The following is a 21,738-nucleotide window of genomic DNA, read 5'->3' on the forward strand; positions in this document are numbered from 1 at the left end:
CATTGGTAGAGTGCTTCGCTGTGCGTGCATGAGGTCATGGATTTGAGCCTTAGCACTCAAAGATTAAAAGTAATAATAATAAGCCTACTGACATGATGGCACATGACTGTTTTCCCAGCATTGGGAGATGGAGAAGAGTGCTCTATGGCCTGCCCACCCAGCCTAGTCAGTGACTCCAGGCCAACAAGATCCCCTGCCTTAGAAAGCTAGGTAGACGATGCCAGAGGAACAACATTCAGGTTGATCTCTGCTGCTCTGTGTGAACATGCGCGTGCGCGCGCGTGCGCGCGCGCACACACACACACACACACACACACACACATACAGAGAGTAGTAAAATCCCAATCAAATTAGTAGTTTGGAGTTTTGAATGGACCAAGTGTTCCTTGGATAGTATTGGATAGTAGCACCTAAACCTAGCTTTCCTCAGACCCTGAATTCAAGCAGTACTGGCATCCAGGTCTCCTGTTTGTGGAAACAGGAAACACATATGTAATCCAGTCTCACACCATTATTATACCCCATCATTATTTTGTGGATAAACCACCAAGTTAATTCAAATGTAATTTGAAATAATTGATTTCAGTAATTTTATTTTATACCTACCTCCATAGGCTCAGCCTATTTCATTTTCTGTTGCCATAGGAACAAGTAAATAAATTAAAGGAATTTTCTGGACATGATGGAAATAATTTATTTGAGGTATTGTTTTCCATTTCATAACGGAACACTTGTCAAACTGAAGGGCTAGAATTTTCCCATCAACTTCAACTATCATAATTTTGATACCGTATACTCTCCCTATCATTACTTTTAGAGATATTAGAAAAATTTGGCTTTGAGTCATTATTATAATATTAACATTATACAGAGAACATTTTGTAGCATGAATCGTAAAAGTTCTTATTAATAAAATCAAACCCAAGGCCAGTTATTGGGGTCAATGCTGGTAGATCAGAGAGACAGAACAAGCCACAGCTACCTCACCTTGCCAATTCCTCAGCTGGTCCTGTTTCCTCAGACTGGAAGCCTCTGAGTCCTCATCCAGAATGAATCTCAGCTGAACTGTTTTGCTCCAAAGCCTGAAAGCTTAACCAGCCAAATGCTTAACCAGCCAAATGCCTTTAATTTCTGGTCCTCACGCCTTATATACCTTTCTGCTTTCTACCACCACTCCCTGGGATTAAAGGCTTGCTTTCTGGGATTAAAGTCGTGAGTCACCATGCTTAGCTGTATCCTTGAACACATGGATTTCTGCCTCTGGAATGCTAGGATTAAAGGTGTGTGCTACCACTGCATAACTTCTATGTTTAATATTGTGGCTGTCCTGTCTCTGACCCCAGATAAGTTTATTAGGGTTCACAATATTTTGGGGAACACAATACCACCACAACATTTGCATTTTATTTTATTTTGAAGGAACTGCATAGCAATCAAATAACTGCCCAGTAGTGCCCATTTTTAAGTATGATAGGTACAAGAAGATGTGGGGGATTGTTTCCAACCAAATCATGGAAAATTTCTAACATAAAATAAAGATTTGCAAATTAACCTGGGAGCATGAATAAATCTTTTTCTAAGGTTTGAGAAAAAATTCAAGCTAAAGGTCAGGAGGACCTTCATTACACATGTCCACAGAAAGAAGGGAGTTTCAGAACCTGCTCCTAGTTTGTGAATCTTGAAATCAAATTGAGTAGCACAGGGTTGCAAGTGAACAACTGCCTATGGGTACAAAGATCCCCCAGAAGTCCTGTCCTGTCTTCAAAGCTGTCAAGTTTGGGAGGCTGAGAAAGGTGTAGTATTATGGCTACTTCTAAGTTCCTTTTAATATCAAATGGATGTACTTGTGATGAGTTTCCAGAGAAGAAATTATAAATGTTTTGATTACAAAGGGAGATTCTGAGGTCACACTGTGTGGATTAGCCTTCCAGCTACACCCGTTATTAACTGGAATTGTAAGCGAATTAAGTTGCTTAAATTCTTCAAATATCCACTATGTCCTTTAGAAAATGGGCTCTTCCCTGGGTGGCAGGAAAACTGCATGGAAATGAAATTCATGGGATTAGTGGACTTGGGAGGTGGCTCAGTGTGCTGGCAAGAGTACCTGAGTTTGAATCCTGCATCCCACGTAAAACCTGGGGATGGAGGTGTACATCAGTAATTCCAGCACCATATGGGGAAGACAGCCCATCCTTGGCCCTCTATGCTTGCTGGCCAGCCAGCATGGCCAAAGTGATTTGCCAACTCCAGGTTCTGTGGCAGAACTTATCTCAAAAAATAATGTGGGAAGTAACAGGGAATATCACCCGATGTCAACCTCTGGGCTACACACGTGTACACAGATGTGTGTGTGTGTGTGTGTGTGTGTGTGTGTGCTTACACACACAGACAGAGACACAGTGCTTACCATAGTACCTGGCATGTACCAAGAATTGAAGCAACATTGCAGAGCACTGCTACTATTGAGCAGATTGTCATTTTTGCTTGTTAGAATGTCACCTGCTTTGATGATAAGAATGTTTGCATTACTGTGATCAGACACTGTCTAGCAATTAAAGATGACTTTAATTAAAATTAGTTAATTATTCATGGTTTTATAAGCACTATGCTTTGGCTGAGATACATCAAAACAATGCATTTACACACAAACAAATGTGACAGAGTGAGAATGGAAAGGGGTAGATTTCCGGTGGCAATAAGGTGAGCTTTTTCCATGGAAGACAGTACAGGAGTGGGTCTGAAATATGCAGGGTGTGTTGGGAAAGGAACAATAGTGCAGCCATCAGCGGCCCCTAACTCTGGTTATTCTCTCTCTCCAGATGGCTGCTCTTCATCCACATTGGCTTTCAATTAGTTCTTCTGAAATGGCTTTATACACTTTAGACCATGGCACTCACTTTTCCTTTCTTCGTGTGTGTGTGTGTGTGTGTGTGTGTGTGTGTGTGTGTGTATGTTCTTGTTAGTGTGAATGTGTGCACCCGGATGTGGAGACCAGAAATTGACTCAGTGTCTTTCCCAAATTGACTAGACTGACTGACCAGTGACCTGTGTGGTGCCCAGGCTTCTTTCTCCCAGGTGCTGTATTTGCAAGCACACACCACTGGGCTAGGCTTTCGACACTGGGGCTGTGCTTCTAAACCCGGTTCCTCATGCTAACAGAGGATGCACTTTACAAACAATAGCTGTCTCTCTATTGCCTGCATTTCCTTTTACTTGGAATAGTCTCCCAACCACAGTCACTTGAACAAAATCTTCTATCCTTTAGCTATCAACTAAAACGATTACTTCAAGAAACCTCTCTGAGCATTTGGTCAGTCTGATTCTCCTGCTGCATTCTGCACAGCACCTGGGCACTCTGTCATTCTGTGCTGCTTTCAGTGTGTTACTTTCCTGTCAGACCGTTAGCTCCCTGAGAACAGAGTGACTCTGATGCCTCTGTCGTTGGGCAGACATGTTGGCATACAGGTGGCCCTCGGCATCTACAAGATGATTCGTTGGTAAGAAGAGGCAAAGTTGAAGGCTTCTGCGTTCTCCATGCACTGTCCTCATCCCTCTTGGGAGTAATAATTCTCAGAACAATGCTTGTATCTTACTGAGTAGGCAATAAAAGCTAGTTCCTATAGCAGACAGTGGGCACGATCTGGCTCTTGTGATCGCTGTGCTTCACAGTCCCATTCCTACCCCTGCTGTGGGATGTTCTGTATGGCAAATGTGTTGCTCTGATTGGTCAATAAATAAGACACTGATTGGCCATTGGCTAGGCAGGAAGTACAGGCAGGACAAGGAGGAGAATAAAGCTGGGAAGTGGAAGGCTGAGTCAGAGACACTGCCAGCCGCCACGATGACAAACAGCATGTGAAGATGCCGGTAAGCCATGAGCCATGGGACAAGGTATAGATTAATGGAAATGGATTAATTTAAGCTGTAAGAACAGTTATCAAGAAGCCTGCCACGGCCATACAGTTTGTAACCAACATAAGTCTGTGTGTTTAGCTGGTCGGGTCTGAGCGGCTGTGGGACTGGCAGGTGACAGAGATTTGTCCTGACTGTGGGCCAGGCAGGAAAACTCTAGCTACATACCGCAAACCTAGCAAGGGCCCTAGACTTCCTGTCTACAGTGTGAGGAACTCTTCTTCTGAAACCCAACAGTGCTGGAAGCTTCTGTGCTCTGCGTGTGACAGAGCACCGGGAAATCCCTACAGATGATCCCTTACACCAAACATGAATCAAGAGCCGTCAGCATGGCACAGTGGGTGAAATCAGGTACCACACAAGCCTGGGGGCCTGACTTCAATCCTAGGAATCCACGGTAGAGGGAGAAAAGCAACTCCTGAAGGCTGCCCTTGGAGCTGTCCCGCCCTTGCCTGCACTCTCACAACCCTACAACACACACACACACACACACACACACACACACACATACACACATACACACACACACACACACACACACACACATACACACACACACACATACACACATACACACACACACACACACACTTAGAATAAATAAATAACTTTTAAAAACTAAATAATGAAAACGAGAACTGCAGGTGCTTATTTATGTCAAATATATTATTTTTTCATCTTGACCTAAAGAAGTGGATTTTTTAGTACCTCCTTCTGCAAAGATGAAAACTGGGCATGATGTAATAAAACAACTTTGCCAAAGCCACGGGCACAGCAAGGTCTGAAGTGTGGACTTGAACTTGCCTTTCAAGGGAGATGTGATTCTAAACTCCCTGCATCTTAGCATTTGCATCTCTATGCCATCCATGAGATGCCATGCTGGAAATGCAAAATCAACTCAGTCTCAGACTTGGTCTTAGAGAATCTGCAGTTGGTGAAAAATTCAAGCCCCAAGCTTAGCGTGCACTAGTAACCAGTGAGAAGGGTTGCATCGTGAGATTATAACCAGTCTCCAAAAAGACACAACACACATCTGGGAGGACATGTCCTTTGGTAGACATGATAATCCAGTTTACACCTGCCCACAGGCATTCAAATAGAGTTATGGCTCTCAAATAATTTCTGCCCTGACTTTGGAGGAACGAAGTTAACCCTTCGACTCCCTGAAGATTCACTCACCTTGGTGTGTGACCTGATTTATTTTGGACAATGGATACATTGCTTATACTTAAAATTCCAACTTTAGAAGCACATGGTACAATTTTAAGTTACTAGACCATTATTAATGTACAGGGGACACTTCCAGTGTATTCTTATGGGTCTTTCAAAGACTCAATGAAAATCAACTTCATTAATCTACTTAATGTCTGAGATATGAAAATGTGGCTGTCTTAGGGTTACTATTGAAACACCATGACCAAACCAACTTGGAACTCAGGGCAGGAACTCAAGCAGGGCAGGAACCCAGAGACAGGAGTTGATATAGAGGGATGCTGGTTACTGACTTATTCCCCATGGCTTACTCAGTCTACTTTCTTATAGAACCCAGGACCACCAGCCTAGGGATGGGCCCCCTCACAATGAGCTGGGTCCTCCTCCATCAGTCACTAATTAAGAAAATGCCCTACAGGCCTGCCTACAGCCTGATCTTATGGAAGCATTTTCTCAATAGAGGCACCCTCCTCTTTGAAGACTCTAGTTTGTGTTAAGTTGACTAAAAACTAGCCTCTACAGAGGCTAATTTGTAGATGTTATGGTATAACATCTTGGGCTGTGAAAAGAATACTCATCACCTTCTTTTTGCTAAATATATTGAACATTATCCTTCCCCCACCCACATGTTTTTGATTCCAGAAATGTTTTCTGCATAATCCAGTGGATTGCTTTGGTGGCACTGGTGGAATACTTGTGGTTCATTTGTCTTCTCCTTGGGATCACTAAAGACTTGTGGGCTGGTGGATATCTGTAATAGCAGTAGATTTTTATGACCCACAAGCAAAAGTCTTAAGTCAATTTAAGTTTGTTTGACCATAACTAACAGAGCATGAAAAGATCTAAATGCAAGCAGCTGATTGTTACTAGCTATTGAGGAAACAAAGACCTATTAATCATGCACTATTTACTGGACTCTTCTAGGTGTGGCACACTTGTGTTTGTACACGCACAAGGCAAAAATCAACCCCAGCCTTTATAGAACTTAAATCTCATGGCAAGTTAAAGAGCGTATTTTTGAGGAACTAAGTAACCAATTTACTTGTTGGAGTAGAAAGATTGGGGAGTGGCATTGGATACAACCATGATGCAAGTTTGGCATGGAGTGCTTTGAGACTGGGGTAAAGACCCCAGAATCTATGTATTAGTCAGAGCTGTCTTAAAACAGATTATTCCAATTCATACAATCCTGGTTCCAAATGGTACCAAGCCACACTGGTAGCTTAAGTTAAGGGGTTTATTACCAGGAAACAGAGGGGTGTTGTACAAATATGGTCAGAAAATACAAACTAGAAAGGCTTCAGGAGAAATGAAGCAGAAAACCAGCAGGAAGCCTTTTCTACATGGGGTGTTCTGTGTCCTGTTTTCTCTCTCTTCTCTCTTGTCTGCTTCTCTCCTGTCTTTATGAACCACCGTGCTATACCTTTCCTATACCTGTCTTATAGCAGGTACTTCTAGCCCAAAGTGTAGGTGATCTACCAGCTCAGGTCTTCAGGCTTAGTATTTTCATTTCCACATTCTCACCTACTCAGATTGAAACTAAGTAAGCTTTGAATTTTCCTTTATATTTTATCTTATCACCCTTCTGTCATAATTAATAAGAACCACATAAATGATCCTTAAACCATAGGAAGATATGATGGAGGCTAGTGGACATTTTGTTCCTCATCAGATACAGTCACAGAAATGTGCCATGGTGTACAAAAGTCTGAAAAAGACCAGGGAGAGAATGAATCTCTCAACACTGTCTCCTCAGGTGGTCTTTCATACAGGTAATAATTAAATTCTAAATTCTATGTAGACCTCACTTTTCACTATGCAGTATGATTTTTTTTTAAAACTCTGTATCATCATGTGGACATTATGATATGAAAGTTTAATATCTCCACTGTGGCTTAGTCACTAGGATCCACTCTTACAAAAAGGACAACAGAAATAAATGTTATTGAAATGATCATTATTTTACATCAGTGGAAAGTCACTAGTAACAGTCACTAGTTTTCCATCAAGGAAGCAGGTGTAGAAGCTGACCTGCTTGTTCAGTGGAGAAATCAATGGAATACAGTCCTCATGAAGACATTTCGAATATTTGTTATATAATGATCTCACCAAAGCAGAGGAATCGGGAGCAGGGTTTTGATACAGATGCCCAAATGTTAGGGCCTCCGTTTGGGAAACAGCTTGATCAGCAAAGCACCAAGTGTGATTACTTTGCTTCACTTGTTTGTTTGCGTTATAGCTTTTTTAACATCCTACCATGATGCTGTAGAAGAAACCATGTACACAAGAAATCGTTCCTTCATTCTCTGTGATGCACCCCATCCCAGAGTCTGTTGTGTGTGGAATTCGAGTGGCTGATGCAGTTCCCTGCACTACCTCCGGTGCAAAGGGTGGAGTTTGTAATCTCACCAAATGTCCACAAGATGAAAACTAGCTTTGCTGGTTCAGCAGGAAAAATCAATGCTTCAAAATAAAAACCTTCAAAGCCTCCATTATTGAATGCAATTGTCCAAACAGAAACTCTGGTTGTCCAGGCAGAAATATTACCAAGAGTCCCTTTGTCTGTTTCTAATTAAGTCCTCCAGACCTCAGCCTTATTCATCCAGCTCAGACAAATGTTTATGTGATGAATCAGCAGGCAGGAAGTAGTTGCTTTTGTTTTGAGGCACCATAGTCTTATTCTCCCAGAAGCAAACCCAGACCCTGTGACTGATGGCCACCAGGTCCCTAGCTCCTATCAGTAGACTAATCATGTGGCTTAGCTGCTCATAAATGCAGGGCTTAATAGCATGTACACCCCTCATTTGCTGTGCTGGAGGCATTCCCCTTCCTACAACCTCACCGCCACTCCCTCCCAATTAGTACCAGCCAAATTAATGAGATACTACTCACACCACTCTCCGAGAGAATGAGAGAATACATGGGGAGAAATATTTGCATGGCTCTAACTAGGATATCAGCATTTTCTTGCTTGCAATGTGGTTGTCTTTTCAGTTGATAAACAGGCTGATTCAGCCATCTGTGGGTATGTGGAATTTTATTAACTCTTCATTTGTAAGTGAAGGGCTTCCCTGGAACACTGGTATGCTGGGTATGCTAATACATGTAACAAGCGCATCCCCAGGGAGAACATGAATAACAAGTCAGATTTGGATTTTGCTTATTATTTATACATTTGCTGTTCACCAGTGTTAGGGAGCCACCCAATCACAGTCTAATTTGACTGCTCTGCCAATGTCTAGGACTTTAGATTTTTTTTCCAATCTTCTTTAATACAGGGGATGGGGATTAGATTTGAGTTCATGAACTACTGCTGCTCATCCCTTCCTGTCTGAAATGAGGACATGCCTACGGTAGTGGATATTAGCCTGGCAATATGCACCAAAATAGAGTAGACTGTGAAAATGAGAATAATGCAGCCTAGAGTGAACTTGGCTTTTACACTCACTGCCAGGTGGCCAGCAACATGTACAGTGTTCACCCCTTGGGAAACATCTGCTGGCATGATCCTGTCACCCAAACAGTTGTGTCCAGAACCCCCACACATCTCATGAGAAACAGGTGGGGAATCCTTCCCTATATTTCAGCAAGAATCACTCTGGCTCTCAGAACCCTCTTTTCAGATTAGCCTGGTTTTGAATATTTCATAGTTGTATATATTTAATTAATCTACACTGACATAATTCTTTTGAAATTATTTTTCTTAAGTTTCACACCTACAAAGACTGCATCTTGGTTATATCCCACCCTCCTTTCCTCCCTCCCTCCAGGTTCTCCCACCCTGCTGACATATCTCCCATCTCTCTCTCAGGTTCAACCCACTAAGTCTTATTAGTGCTGCCCATGTGGCCCATATGTGGGTTGTGGTGATATTGTGTTCCCCAAAATATTGTGCACCCTAATAAACTTATCTGGGGTCAGAGAACATAAAAGCCACTAGATACAGAGGCCAGAAAATGGTGGCACACACACTTTTAACCCTAGCATTCCGAAGGGATCCATCTGGATCTCTGTGAGTTCAAAGCCACACTGGAAACAGTCAAGCATGCTAACAAGAGCCTTTAATCCCAGGAAGTGATGGCAGGAAGCAGAAAGGTATTTAAGGCGTGAGGACAAGGAACTAGACTGTTTAAGCTTTTAGGCTTTTGAGCAGCAGTCCAACTGAGACCCATTTGGATGAGGACTCAGAGGCTTCCAGTCTGAGGAAACAGGATCAGCTGAGGAACTGGAGAAGTGAGGTGGCTGTGGCTTTTTCTGCTTCTCTGATCTTCCAGCGTTCACCCAATACCTGGCTCCAAGTTTGTTTTTATTAATAAGACCTTCTAAGATTCATGCTACAATGGGTCATCCACTGGAACTTGGGAAACCTATCAGAACCACTATCCCTCCTAGAAAAGTGACTCCCCATCTCCCAACAACAATCAGATGCCATCAGCTCCCCAGCTAAGGGCATCTGGAGTTTTCCCACTTCTACTCTGGAATTTTCACTTTCCTGATCCTGTGCAGGTCTTGCGTGTGAAACCACAGCGACTGGGATTCCCTTCGAAGAACAACCTTACCATGTCCAGGGGTCACCTTTCACAGGGTTCCTCCCCACCCCCTAGCCCTAACTTTTTTTTGTCCTCTTTCTAAATGGTCTCTGAGCCTCTGGGGTTAGTTAACATAGATGTTCCATCCACAGATGAACACTAAGAGTCACTTGCCCTCAGCATTTTGAACAGTTATGAGTCTCTGAACCTCACTTCTTCACCTTTACAAGTGGGGAACCGATATCTATGCTGTTTATCTTTCTGAGATAACACAGTAAGCAATCAAAACAGCATGTAGGGAAACACATCGTGAGCTCCCTAGCACTGCAAACCTGTGTCATGTTATTATGATAAGGATAGACTAGGAACACATCATCCTTGAACACAGCAGATCTGGAATCTTCATGACTAAATGAAATAAGTAAAGGAATAGGAAAATAAATTCAATTTTCTCCTTCCGTATACAGTCATCCTAGATCTTGCCTTGAAATAAAACTTTAGGTATCAATTGTTTTGATAAACTCCTTGCTGGTTCTCCCAGGATCTCTCTCTCTCTCTCTCTCTCTCTCTCTCTCTCTCTCTCCACATGTATAAACAAAAGGTCTTTTAAAAATCCATTCATGCCGGGCGGTGGTGGCGCACGCCTTTAATCCCAGCACTCGGGAGGCAGAGCCAGGCGGATCTCTGTGAGTTCGAGGCCAGCCTGGACTACCAAGTGAGTTCCAGGAAAGGCGCAAAGCTACACAGAGAAACCCTGTCTCGAAAAACAAAAACAAAAACAAAAAAAAAAAAAAAAAAATCCATTCATCTACTGGGCAGTGGTGGTATATGCTGTGGGATGGTCTGTATGTCAAATGTGTTGTTGATTGGTCAAAAAATAAATCACTGATTGGTCAGTGGCCAGGCAGGAAGTATAGGCGGGACTAACAAAGAAGAGAATTGAGGGAACAGGAAGGGAAGAGGGAGACTGCCTGGAGCCGCCGCCAGGACAAGGAAGATGTAAGGTACCAGTAAGCCATGAGCCATGTGGCAAAGTAAAGATTAATAGAAATGGGCTAAATATAAGAGTAAGAGCTAGACAATGACAGGCCTGAGCTAATGGCCAAGCAGTTTAAATAATATAAGAGTTTGTGTGTTTATTTTATAAGTGGGCTCTGGGACTGGCGGGACTTGGTGGCGGGAGCTGGAGAAAAATTCTCCAGCTACAAATGGTGCCCAACGGCTCGAGTTTCCACCTTAAACCTGAGAATATTTAATAACCAATTCTAAACAGAGCCAAAACCAGGTTCCTGCTTCATGTCTCATATGGGCGGCTAGACGCTGCAAAATGCGGGTTTGAACTACTGGCGGGTTCCTGGCGTGTGCATTTGACCTGCAGTATGGCGGGAGTGAGACGTGTGCCAGTGGCACATTAAGCTGTATGGTAGATTTACTCTTTACTACTATATATTAAAAAAAAAAAAAAGAGGTTTCTGGGCTACATGCTACTTTGATAAAAAGCGTAGACCCACTATTTCTGAGAGTTACAGCTCCCAGAGCTGGCAGAAAACGGACCACCACCATGTTGGGAAACTGAAGTGGGTGGAGCCAACAGCCACAGCACCATTTCAGTCTTACAAGGCTGCAGTTTATTTAAATCAATAGGTTCACAATAAGACTGATTCAGATAGAATAGTTCACAATGTGTGTAAAATGTATGTAGGCTTAAAAGAGAGAAAAAAGAAATATATACAGTTATATAAACAAATAGTTTTTAAAAATAAAGTCTTTAAAGAAACATTAAAGGTAATAAGCCATGTAAAGAATGGCTATCACACAGAGAATCTGGATTATGTTGTCTTTGATATTTGTAACTGAAGAAAAACATTTGATTGTAAAAGCTGTTGAGGTATGCCAAAATGTAACTTTTAAAGGTACCTTGGCTTCAAAATTTGGATATAAGGATATGTTGCTTTGGAAAAGAGTCTCTGCTCTTGTTTCCACAGAAAGCCAGAGACTATGGATTTGTTCCAGATTAAGATACATGAGGTTTGACCAGCCAAGACCCCCTGAAAGGTCTCCAATGACACCATGGCCCAGATGATTCAACATCCCGAATGGTTTCAAGTCAACTGGCTCAGTTATACAGCCTCACGGACTACTCCATGATCCTAAAATTTTCTTTGTATCCCCATAAGATACAGCGCCCCCCTCCAGCAGGAAGTAGTAAGAGAAGCTACGCCCAAATTCCCAAATATACCAAGCTGACTATGGAGATGTGTAAAGGTTAAAACCTTCCTTTTTAAGAAAAGAAAAGGGGAAGTGCTGTGGGATGGTCTGTATGTCAAATGTGTTGTTGATTGGTCAATAAATAAATCACTGATTGGTCAGTGGCCAGGCAGGAAGTATAGGCGGGACTAACAAAGAAGAGAATTGAGGGAACAGGAAGGGAAGAGGGAGACTGCCTGGAGCCGCCGCCAGGACAAGGAAGATGTAAGGTACCAGTAAGCCATGAGCCATGTGGCAAAGTAAAGATTAATAGAAATGGGCTAAATATAAGAGTAAGAGCTAGACAATGACAGGCCTGAGCTAATGGCCAAGCAGTTTAAATAATATAAGAGTTTGTGTGTTTATTTTATAAGTGGGCTCTGGGACTGGCGGGACTTGGTGGCGGGAGCTGGAGAAAAATTCTCCAGCTACAGGTATATGCCTTTAATCCCAGCACTTGAGAGGCAGAAGCAGGAGGATCTCTGTGAATTTGAGGACAATCTGGTCTACAGAGCAAGTTCCAAGAGAGCCAGACCTACCCTGTCTTGAAAAGCAAAAACAACAACAAACGAAAAAAGAACAAAACAAACCAGAAACAAAAGATTCCATTCATGCAAATGGACCCAATTCTCTTTGAAACTGTTGTTATAAAAAAAAAAAAAAAAGATGTTGAAAGTGTGACATACGCTAGATTTGGATACTTTAAATCTCAACACTCCATTTAAAAAAAAAGTCGTAAGCAATGCACGATGCTTGTGCCATTAGCATTCAGAAGAGGCCTGCTGCTGTCCACCTGCCCTTCTCTATATGATTCCATAAAACATGAGCAGGCTGCATAATTCCCTGCTTCACTGTATTCCTTCCCTAATCACAATTTTTCTAAAACATTCATCAGCATGCTGAGCAGAACTCCAGGTATTTCTTTGGCCTTTGATTTGCACATTAAACTATTAGCTTTTACTTTTTTGAATTGTGTTGTAAGGCTGAAGGAAAGGCTAAAGGGTGGGGATTGGGTGCTGGCATGGCACCATCAGGTATCTCTTTTGGATTTTGTATCTATTTGCATCTGTCAGAAGCCCCTCTAAATAGTGACAACAGCATCTTTGAAGAGAACCCAGTATAAGCACAGACTTGGCATATGCAAGAACAGTTGATTGTCTGGGAACTCATCTCTCCAAGTATTCCCTTGCCTTATTCCTATTGACTGTAGTGATGTGACCACTACATGGCTCAATGGAACCCAACAAGTTTCAAGTTTAGAATGCTAATGATGAAAACCACAATTTCATTACATTTAAAAGCTAAACAGAAGAGGATAATTTCTGACAAGAAAAATTAATGACTAAGTCAAGGAAAAGATATGAAATTTGAGTAGACCTGTATATCTTTAAAAAAAATGGCATGTACTCCAAGGCTCATGGCCAACTTTATTATGTACTTCATTCAAAGAGCTGGGGTACCTAGAAACTTACACAGCTTGACTCTTGTTTTCCAAGGAACTGAAACCCAAGAGGCAGGGTGAATCACATATAAATTTTAATATGAAAAGGGTGGTGGTGGCGGTGGCGGTGCATGGGTGCACGCCTTTAATCCTAGTACTCAGGAGCAGAGCCAAGTGGATCTCTAAGTTCGAGGCCAGCCTGGTCTACAGAGCAAGATCCAGGACAGGCACCAAAACTACACAGAGAAACCCTGTCTCGGGGAAAAAAAAAAGAAAAAGAAAGAAAGAAAAGAAAAGGAAGGCATTAGCTGGAATGATCTCTATGTAGAGGTGAAAGAGAGTCTCCACACTGATTTTTGTGTTGCTAATGGTCACTATGATCCAGATACTGAACAATTACTTAGATAACACATCTTGGTTCACCTACTGGGCACATTAAGCCTATGAAAGGGTAGTTTCATCCCTACTTTGCGGATAGAAGATTGATGCTGAAAGAGTTGAAGGAGTGTGATAAACATCTTTAGGGATGATTGGTAGGTGTGGGCTTCGGTTTAAGCACCACTTGAAGTTTGAGGCTGATGTAGAGACAAAGTTCTCTTCAATATGTGGGAAGCAGGGCAGAGATTACTGAATAAAAGCTTTGATTTGAGGCCTCTGAATGAAAATGATTTAAAAGGTTTTTTTGACTGAGAAATGCTTTTTGTTAATTCCATCAAGAATATCTATGCATCATTCTTCCTGAGATATACCCATTTAATTTGCCATGACCTTTCTCAGAGGACACTGAGTAAAACAATGACTTTTGTTCTCCCCTTCAATGTGCAAGTCATAGAGATTCTATCACTTTCTTCTACATTTTTGTTGGTATGCACTTATTTTTACCACGTCACTTGATTATAAAATGTTATAGGCTTGAGATGATACATTATCTATCTTGACTGAATTTTGTTTAATTGATTACTATTGTCTTCAGAAATGAAGGGAATCAACTGTCCATCAGTGAGTTCCCAGTGCTCAGCACTCAAAGCAGCTCAAAGTAGGTAAACAGCAGATATAGAATGACTGACCACTTTAAATGTACAGCAAGGACTGAGCTCAGCAAATTTCATCTGGAATGTCTTCTCATGACTAAAAATGACCAAGTCCCAAAACTAAGAATTACTTAAATTTTCCCCTAGAGGGAGACTTTTCTGTCTTTGTCCCCACCATCTAATTTGCTTTCTCCAAATATAGGGACATCTACAGAAAGAACAGACAAGTTCCAGCACAGTTATTGAGGGACTCGGGAGCCAGCTGTGAGTTGTCTATGTCCTGAATACAAAGGAAGTTGAAAGGGGTGCTAATTTTCCCATCAGAACAAACAAACATTTCTTATAGTTTTCTACCCCTCCCCAAAATTGCAAACTCATTGAAGATAGGAATCATACAACTAATGCAATACCCTGCTATAAAGACATACTGAATAAATGTTCACATGAAAGGGGGAATCTAGCCACTCACTGCTTGATGGTCAGCCATTTGCAGCTGCACCTATCATGATCAGAGTCATAATGGATAACACTAGCAAGTAGGGAGCTAAAATAAGCTCATGAGTGTAGAACTTAATTCCCAACAATAAAAGATAGAAATTTGGGATGCAAGGAAGACTGGAAGAAAAGGTTAGCAAACCAAAATGGTAGACAGTTTTGACAAGTAGGTCAAGGAAGGACTCTGAGCTGCCAATTCTGGAACACAAATCTCCCATGTTGAATTTTCTGTTCTCCTACCCATCTCCTGTGTAGTTTTCTACTTAATTTCTCCCTCCAAGGCTTTATGGGGCCTAATGAGTTGTTCAGCCTTTCCATTTCCTTGGCAAAAGAATTCTAGCACTTTTAAATGTATTTCCCAAAGAGAATGACAAAATTATATGTGAGATTGTGCAAGCATAAAAATGGGAGACAGAAATAAAATTGGAAGAAGGAAGTTAAGGTTTCAAGAAAAGACAAATGACAGTATTCAAGGAGAGGGCCACTTAGTCAAAAGAAAGCTAGACGGAAGTGACAAGCGGGGAAGGCCATACTTCAGTAGTTCCTAGTGCTTACTACATAGAGTAGGCTTGCCTCTTTCATTCTTTAAACTACACATTCTCCTCATATTCTGCTTTTCCTGTTTAGACACACCACACACACACACACACACACACACACACACACACACACACACAGAGAGACACGCATGCACGTGCACATGCACGCACCCATACACACACATTTTATCATCACCATCAATCATCATCACCATCACCATCACCCAAATATAGGACAGGTGGAGCCCTTACCATCTCTGAATACTACCGAAATATTTCCTCATATGTGTGGCTTATAGAAAATAAGAAAATAGTAACAGGTCATAAAATTTAATAACCTAAAACATTACTTACTAGAAATGTGAGCCAACTAAAATAATATTCTAGCATCCATTAATTTTTTATGTTTCTAATACTGGCTATCTGGTGTCTAGATCCTGTGTTAATTTAACTTATTAGGCGTTCTCCTCACTAACGTTTTCTTCAGCCCCATTTCCTGCTTTACTAACAAAGCCACTAGTACTAATCAGTCTCCTGCCTTTATGTGTAGTTCGTTGCTTTCTTCCCTTTCTTTCATATTTCTTTTCCTCACATCTAAAGCACATTGACGATTCCTCTATTTCAAAAGGCAGACTTGGTTCATTAAGACTCAGGTTATTCCCTTATTTGAAAGATATATTTTATGCCTTTAATTTTAAAACTATAAATTACAAGAATGGCCCTCATTTCTCAGTTGAGTTACTTTCTTCTTGGATCATGAAAACACACAGAGAAACAATTTCCTCTTGTTAATTTCATATAAATAATGTGTCTGAAAGAGTTTTTATTTTGAGTTTTGATACAAACAATCTCAAGAAGTTTTATGGCATTAAGAAGAAAAGATACACCCAAACTAGTTCCACATTAGCACATTTTCAAATATTAAAAAGGCAAATCTTACTGAGTGCAGCTGGGTAGAGTTGGTGGAGAAATGTCTATAATAACTAAAAACTGTAGGACATTCTGGTTCTGTACAGAAATGTCATTTGTTCTTTTGCATCTTTACTTCAAACAAGGATGCTGATTTTCTCTTACTTAAGGGGAAAGCCTTTCTGAAGCAGAGTAACATACTTAGTTTTTCCCTAAAGTACTCTTCAGTTCCTCAATACATTCAAGTTAGGTTGTATAAGATAAGTAGCCTGCTATGATGAAGGTTCTTTTTAATTCCCACTGCTAATTTACAATATTATGGCAGTTCAGGTCCTCTGAAAGCAGACACCAAGACAGAATTAAGTGCAAAATGCTTTTGTTAAGAGAAATATTTGCATGGGAATAAGTGAATGGGGAGCTAAAGAAGGCTGAAGATCCATTAGTCTTCCATGCAAGTCTAATCCTGAGTGAGGGAGAAGATAGAGAAAAGGTTTAATAGAAAATTATTTAACTATATCTGTCATAAGCCCTTAGAGAGTCCTTGAAAGAGAGAGGAGGCCATCAAAACTCCCTCTCCTGTGGGAATGGGTGTGTTTCCTGTATCCCTACTTCCTGAAGTTTTTAACATGGCCTCAACACAAAGGCTGCAGTGGACTTCAAATTGTCTGTGACTCTCAATGATTAAATTCCCTGTAGTAAGAGATCCTTAGGCATTATTCATAGAACTTCCATAATTCACATCTTCATTGAGGTTTTCTTCCTAAACATGCTCATATGAAGGAGGTTAAGTATATGGCACACAGATGGCCATGGGTGCTGTTGACATTGAAACCCCAAGTGATTCATTCTCTTCTCCCCCCACCTCTCTCTCTCTCATCTGTGATCCTTTCTAAATTGCTGTAACTCTAAGGTGCGACTCTCAGTTCATAGTGATGTCACCTAGACCCTTATAACTGAGCTATATGGAAACTTCATAGTCATACACTTCTCAGTTTAGACTTCATGCACATCTGTTCTCAGGTAACACACAGTGCAAGAAGATGATTCTATACAGCACTTGGGTTTCATAGCTAGCCTCCATTCCTTTTAAACAAAATTATCAGTCCCCTCTTCTCTTTATCAAAAGCCATTGTCCATCAGCATGATGATTTCTGGAGAACCTCTGAAAAGAAAATGGTCCAGTGAAATGATAACCATACCATTATGGTTAGTAATGCAATGGCATCTATGTTATGTCCTCATTGTATAATGTATCCTCTTCAAGTCCAGGATCTCCAATATAGGGGTGCCCAGAGTGGAAAATACAGAGCAAACCCACTGAGGATAAAAGATGACATATTACTCCTCCCTATATCCCTTGCTTCTTAGACCCATGCACTCCATTCATTCAGACATTTCCTCCAAGCTGGAATTATAATTGAAAGATTCTCTCTTTAAGGTACAGGAGCATAAGATGCTGTGGTGGTTTTAATGAGAATGATCCACATAGGCTCATATATTTAAATACTTCATCACCATCTGTTGGAACTCTTTGGGAAAGATTAGGAGGTGTGGCCCTGTTAGAGGAGGTGTGTCACTGGGGGCAGAATTTGAGAGATCAAAAGACTGGTCTCATTCTCTCTCTCTCTCTCTCTCTCTCTCTCTCTCTCTCTCTCTCTCCTACTTGCAAAGCAAGATGTGACCTTTCAACTGTTCCTGACACCATGGTTTTTCTATGCCATAATGGACTCTAACTCTCCGAAACTATAAGCTCAATTAAATGCTTTCTTTTTATACATTGCCCTGGTCATGGTCAATACTTTTTATTTTCACAGCAATAGGAAGTTAAATAAGATGGATATTACCACATCCTGTCCCTTGTTGGTTGTGATGGCTCATGGGAGCTTCAACTCAATTCATCAATATGCTTCTACAAGCAGAAGAAAGTCTTCAAGGACATCAACACCTGACGATAAATGAGAAGCCATCAGTCTTGATGGGATGTGTCCACCAAATGAGCAGTTGATATTTGAAGTGGACCAAGAAGTATATATTGGATTTTTGTCTTGTTGCTTAGATTCTTACGAGCCTGCTAACTTCTTAGCATCTGCCTGTAAACAAAAGAAGATGAAATTATGAAATGAAAAATATTCATTTTTCTCTTTAAATGATACTTTACTTTTTCAATTAGTATTTTCTCTGCAGTTAGTGTCAGGTCCTTTCCAGAGTTATTATGTTTTTATTAGCAGGTGTACCTGACCAATAAATGGATAGCTATTCCTTTTCAGTCACAAAGGGAGGTTAATGTAAGTGTAAGTGTAGTAAAATCTGTTGTTTTATCTCTGGCACAGCAGCTACAACTGAATCTACTGCTGTTTCAACCAGTAATTGCTTCTCTGCAGTTACTGGCCCACTTCTCTCGTCCACCTCCTGCCCCTGCCACCAAATGTAGTTTTTTTTGTTTTGTTTTGTTTTGTTTTTTTGTTTTTTTGTTTTTTTTTGGGGGGGGGTTTGGTGGTTTTTTTTTTTTTTTTTGGTTTTTCGAGACAGGGTTTCTCTGTGTAGCTTTGTGCCTTTCCTGGGACTCACTTGGTAGCCCAGGCTGGCCTCGAACTCACAGAGATCCGCCTGGCTCTGCCTCCCGAGTGCTGGGATTAAAGGCATGCGCCACCACCGCCCGGCCAAATGTAGTTTTAACTAAATCTCTATCTTTCTATTTACCAATGAGACTTGGTAGTCAGAGGCTATGGTGAAAACCTGCCAGCTCAGAGAGGTTGAGGAGCAACTAGCTGACCTTCCCTCTTCACCAGTGTCTCCAATAGAAATTGTTCTTCTGCTCCACCAAACCAAAAAAGACTGCCACACTCAAAGCGCCTCCCTACTACTTCCTGTGTGTCTCTCCATCAGTCTTCCCAATGCCCTTTGACTCTCTGTGATTACTTTCTATCAACAAGTTTCTAGCTTCACTTCCTGACCCAAGTTGATTTTATGTAATTAATGCAAACACAAACTTGGGGTTTACAGGGTTATCATATATACCACAAGAACAATCTACTTTTGAGACAAGATTATATAAAGTATCATGTAGCTTACAGATCTTGTTGTCTGCCTTGTTCTGGGCATCAGAACATAAGTCCTTCATGACATATCTCTGCTCACAGGGAAAGGAAGAGGAGAGAGGAAGCAGAATTATATATCACTAGTGATTTTAACATTATAATTTGACTATTTCAGTATACTCATTATCCAATATATGTTTCTAAGCATTCAAAGATTTATGGGAACTTCCTCATATTAAAACAAAACATTTTATATCCAGTAGTGTTTGGTGAATATATCAAGGATGATTTTCAGGGATCATAGTTTAGAAAAATAGAAACTTAAGCTCTACTCTGCAGGGTTGTTACCATTTGGATTCTTTACAGCTAAGCCAACTTGGTAGACTAAAGAAAGCACGCAATCTTTGCAAAGTCTATACTCTCAGTGTATCCCTAAAGAAGAAAGAGATTGCTTAATGTGAATGGTGAGTATTTTCTTATCTTACACACATGCCTGTATCATAAGAGAACTGCTGTAGGGTGTGGGCTCTGATGACCCCTGTTTTAACTTTGTCTCATTTAAGAAGCCCAGGGACCATTCAATAGATGGAACCAATAGTAAAGGGAAGCCTTCAGTGTTCACGTATAAAGGGGATAAAATTCCCAATTCTGTTCTCAGGAGGTTTTCTTTTTATGTAAATTGAAAAGAGCCCATTTTCCTTGGCCTCTAAAAATTGGTTTTATTTTCCTTTAGAAGGAGGGCAAACTATTCATCAGTCTTTTTTTTCCTGTCTGAGTTAGCAAGGAAGCTACATGAGCTCAGTCTCTGGGTCACCCAGTGACTTAAGAGATGTCATGTAGAATGAAAAATGAAATTACTGAGGACTTTGTGCCTTTGCTTTATAGAATCTGATCTGCTATTTCTTTCATGAGATTTTTGTGAATTATATGCATAAGTTTTTCTTATGTAACTTGCTAAGAGACAGACAGACAGACAGATAGACAGACAGACAGATAGATAGATAGATAGATAGAAGCATAAATTCATAGAAACAAACATAAATTGATGATAATATAAATAGGTTCTCTTTTATTTTTCACACACACGCAAACACAAACATAGACTAGTATTTTGTTCCCAAGTTACCAACAGTGTGGTGGTATTGTGTTCTCCAAAATATTGTGCACCCTAATAAACTTATCTGGGGTCAGAGACAGAACAGCCACAATATTAAACATAGAAGTTAGGCAGTGGTAGCACATGCCTTTAATCCTAGCATTCCAGAGCCAGAAATCCATGTGTTCAAGGATACAGCCAAGCATAGTGACTCACATCTTTAATCCCAGGAAGTGAGCCTTTAATCCGGGAAAGTGATGTCAGAAAGCAGAAAAGTATATAAGGCATGAAAACCGGGAACTAGAAGCTTTTGGCCTGGTTAAGCTTTTAGGCTCTGAGCAACAGTTCAGCTGAGACCCATTCTGGATGAAGACTGAGAGGCTTCCAGTCTGAGGAACCAGGATCAGCTGAGGAACTGGTGAGGTGAGGTGGCTGTGGCTTGTTTTGCTTCTCTGATCTTCCAGAATTCACCCCAATACCTGGCTTCAGGTTTGATTTTATTAATAAGAACTTTTAAGATTCCTGCTATACAACAAAACAGCTGGGACATGAAGTAGTTAGCAAATTTGCCTTAGGTCCTGTGGCAATACATTCGTGTATCTGGGAGCCACCAAGAGAACCAAGTAATCCTGCCAGGCCATGTTCTGAACTTCTGTATCATAGTGTCCTTTCTGTTAGAAAACACAAGACTGTATTGTCTGTGACCACCACTTACAACCTGCTTGAAAAACAGAGCAGAACTTAATCCACACCAACAGATTAGTAGGGTAGAATCCAAATGGCCAAGAGGTTTCCCTTTGCCAAGCAATTCCAGTTGAGTGGTGGGAACTACCTAGAAGGCCAGTGGAAAATTGCTACTACATGTATCAGGAAACAATGTGTGGATAACTGTTGGTGCCACATCACATTCCTTAGATGGATTTATCTGTCCAAGGATTGGCCTACAGAAAATGATTGCCATAGGTCTTCAGTGATTCTGGAAGAGCTTGGCAGGCATGGCAGACCTTGTTTATCAAGCCCCTAGGAAAATTAGCACCATCACAAGATGGTTAGAGCAATTGAGGATGGGTTCAGTTACAGCATGCGTCTTAAGTCATTATAAATATAAACATGCTTATAGATGGGTGATTTACATAGCATTCAATACATATGTTATATTTATATAACACTGGGAAAACATTAAATCCACTTGGCTTAACCAGTGACATAATGAAATAAAGCATAAAAGTTTTGAGGGGGGCAGAGAATGGAGAGAAACTCAGAAGCAATTACCAAGGTGGTTACCTGCT

The sequence above is a fragment of the Peromyscus eremicus genome, chromosome 1 (genome assembly GCF_949786415.1).
Source record: "Peromyscus eremicus chromosome 1, PerEre_H2_v1, whole genome shotgun sequence".
Lineage (NCBI taxonomy): Eukaryota > Metazoa > Chordata > Mammalia > Rodentia > Cricetidae > Peromyscus > Peromyscus eremicus.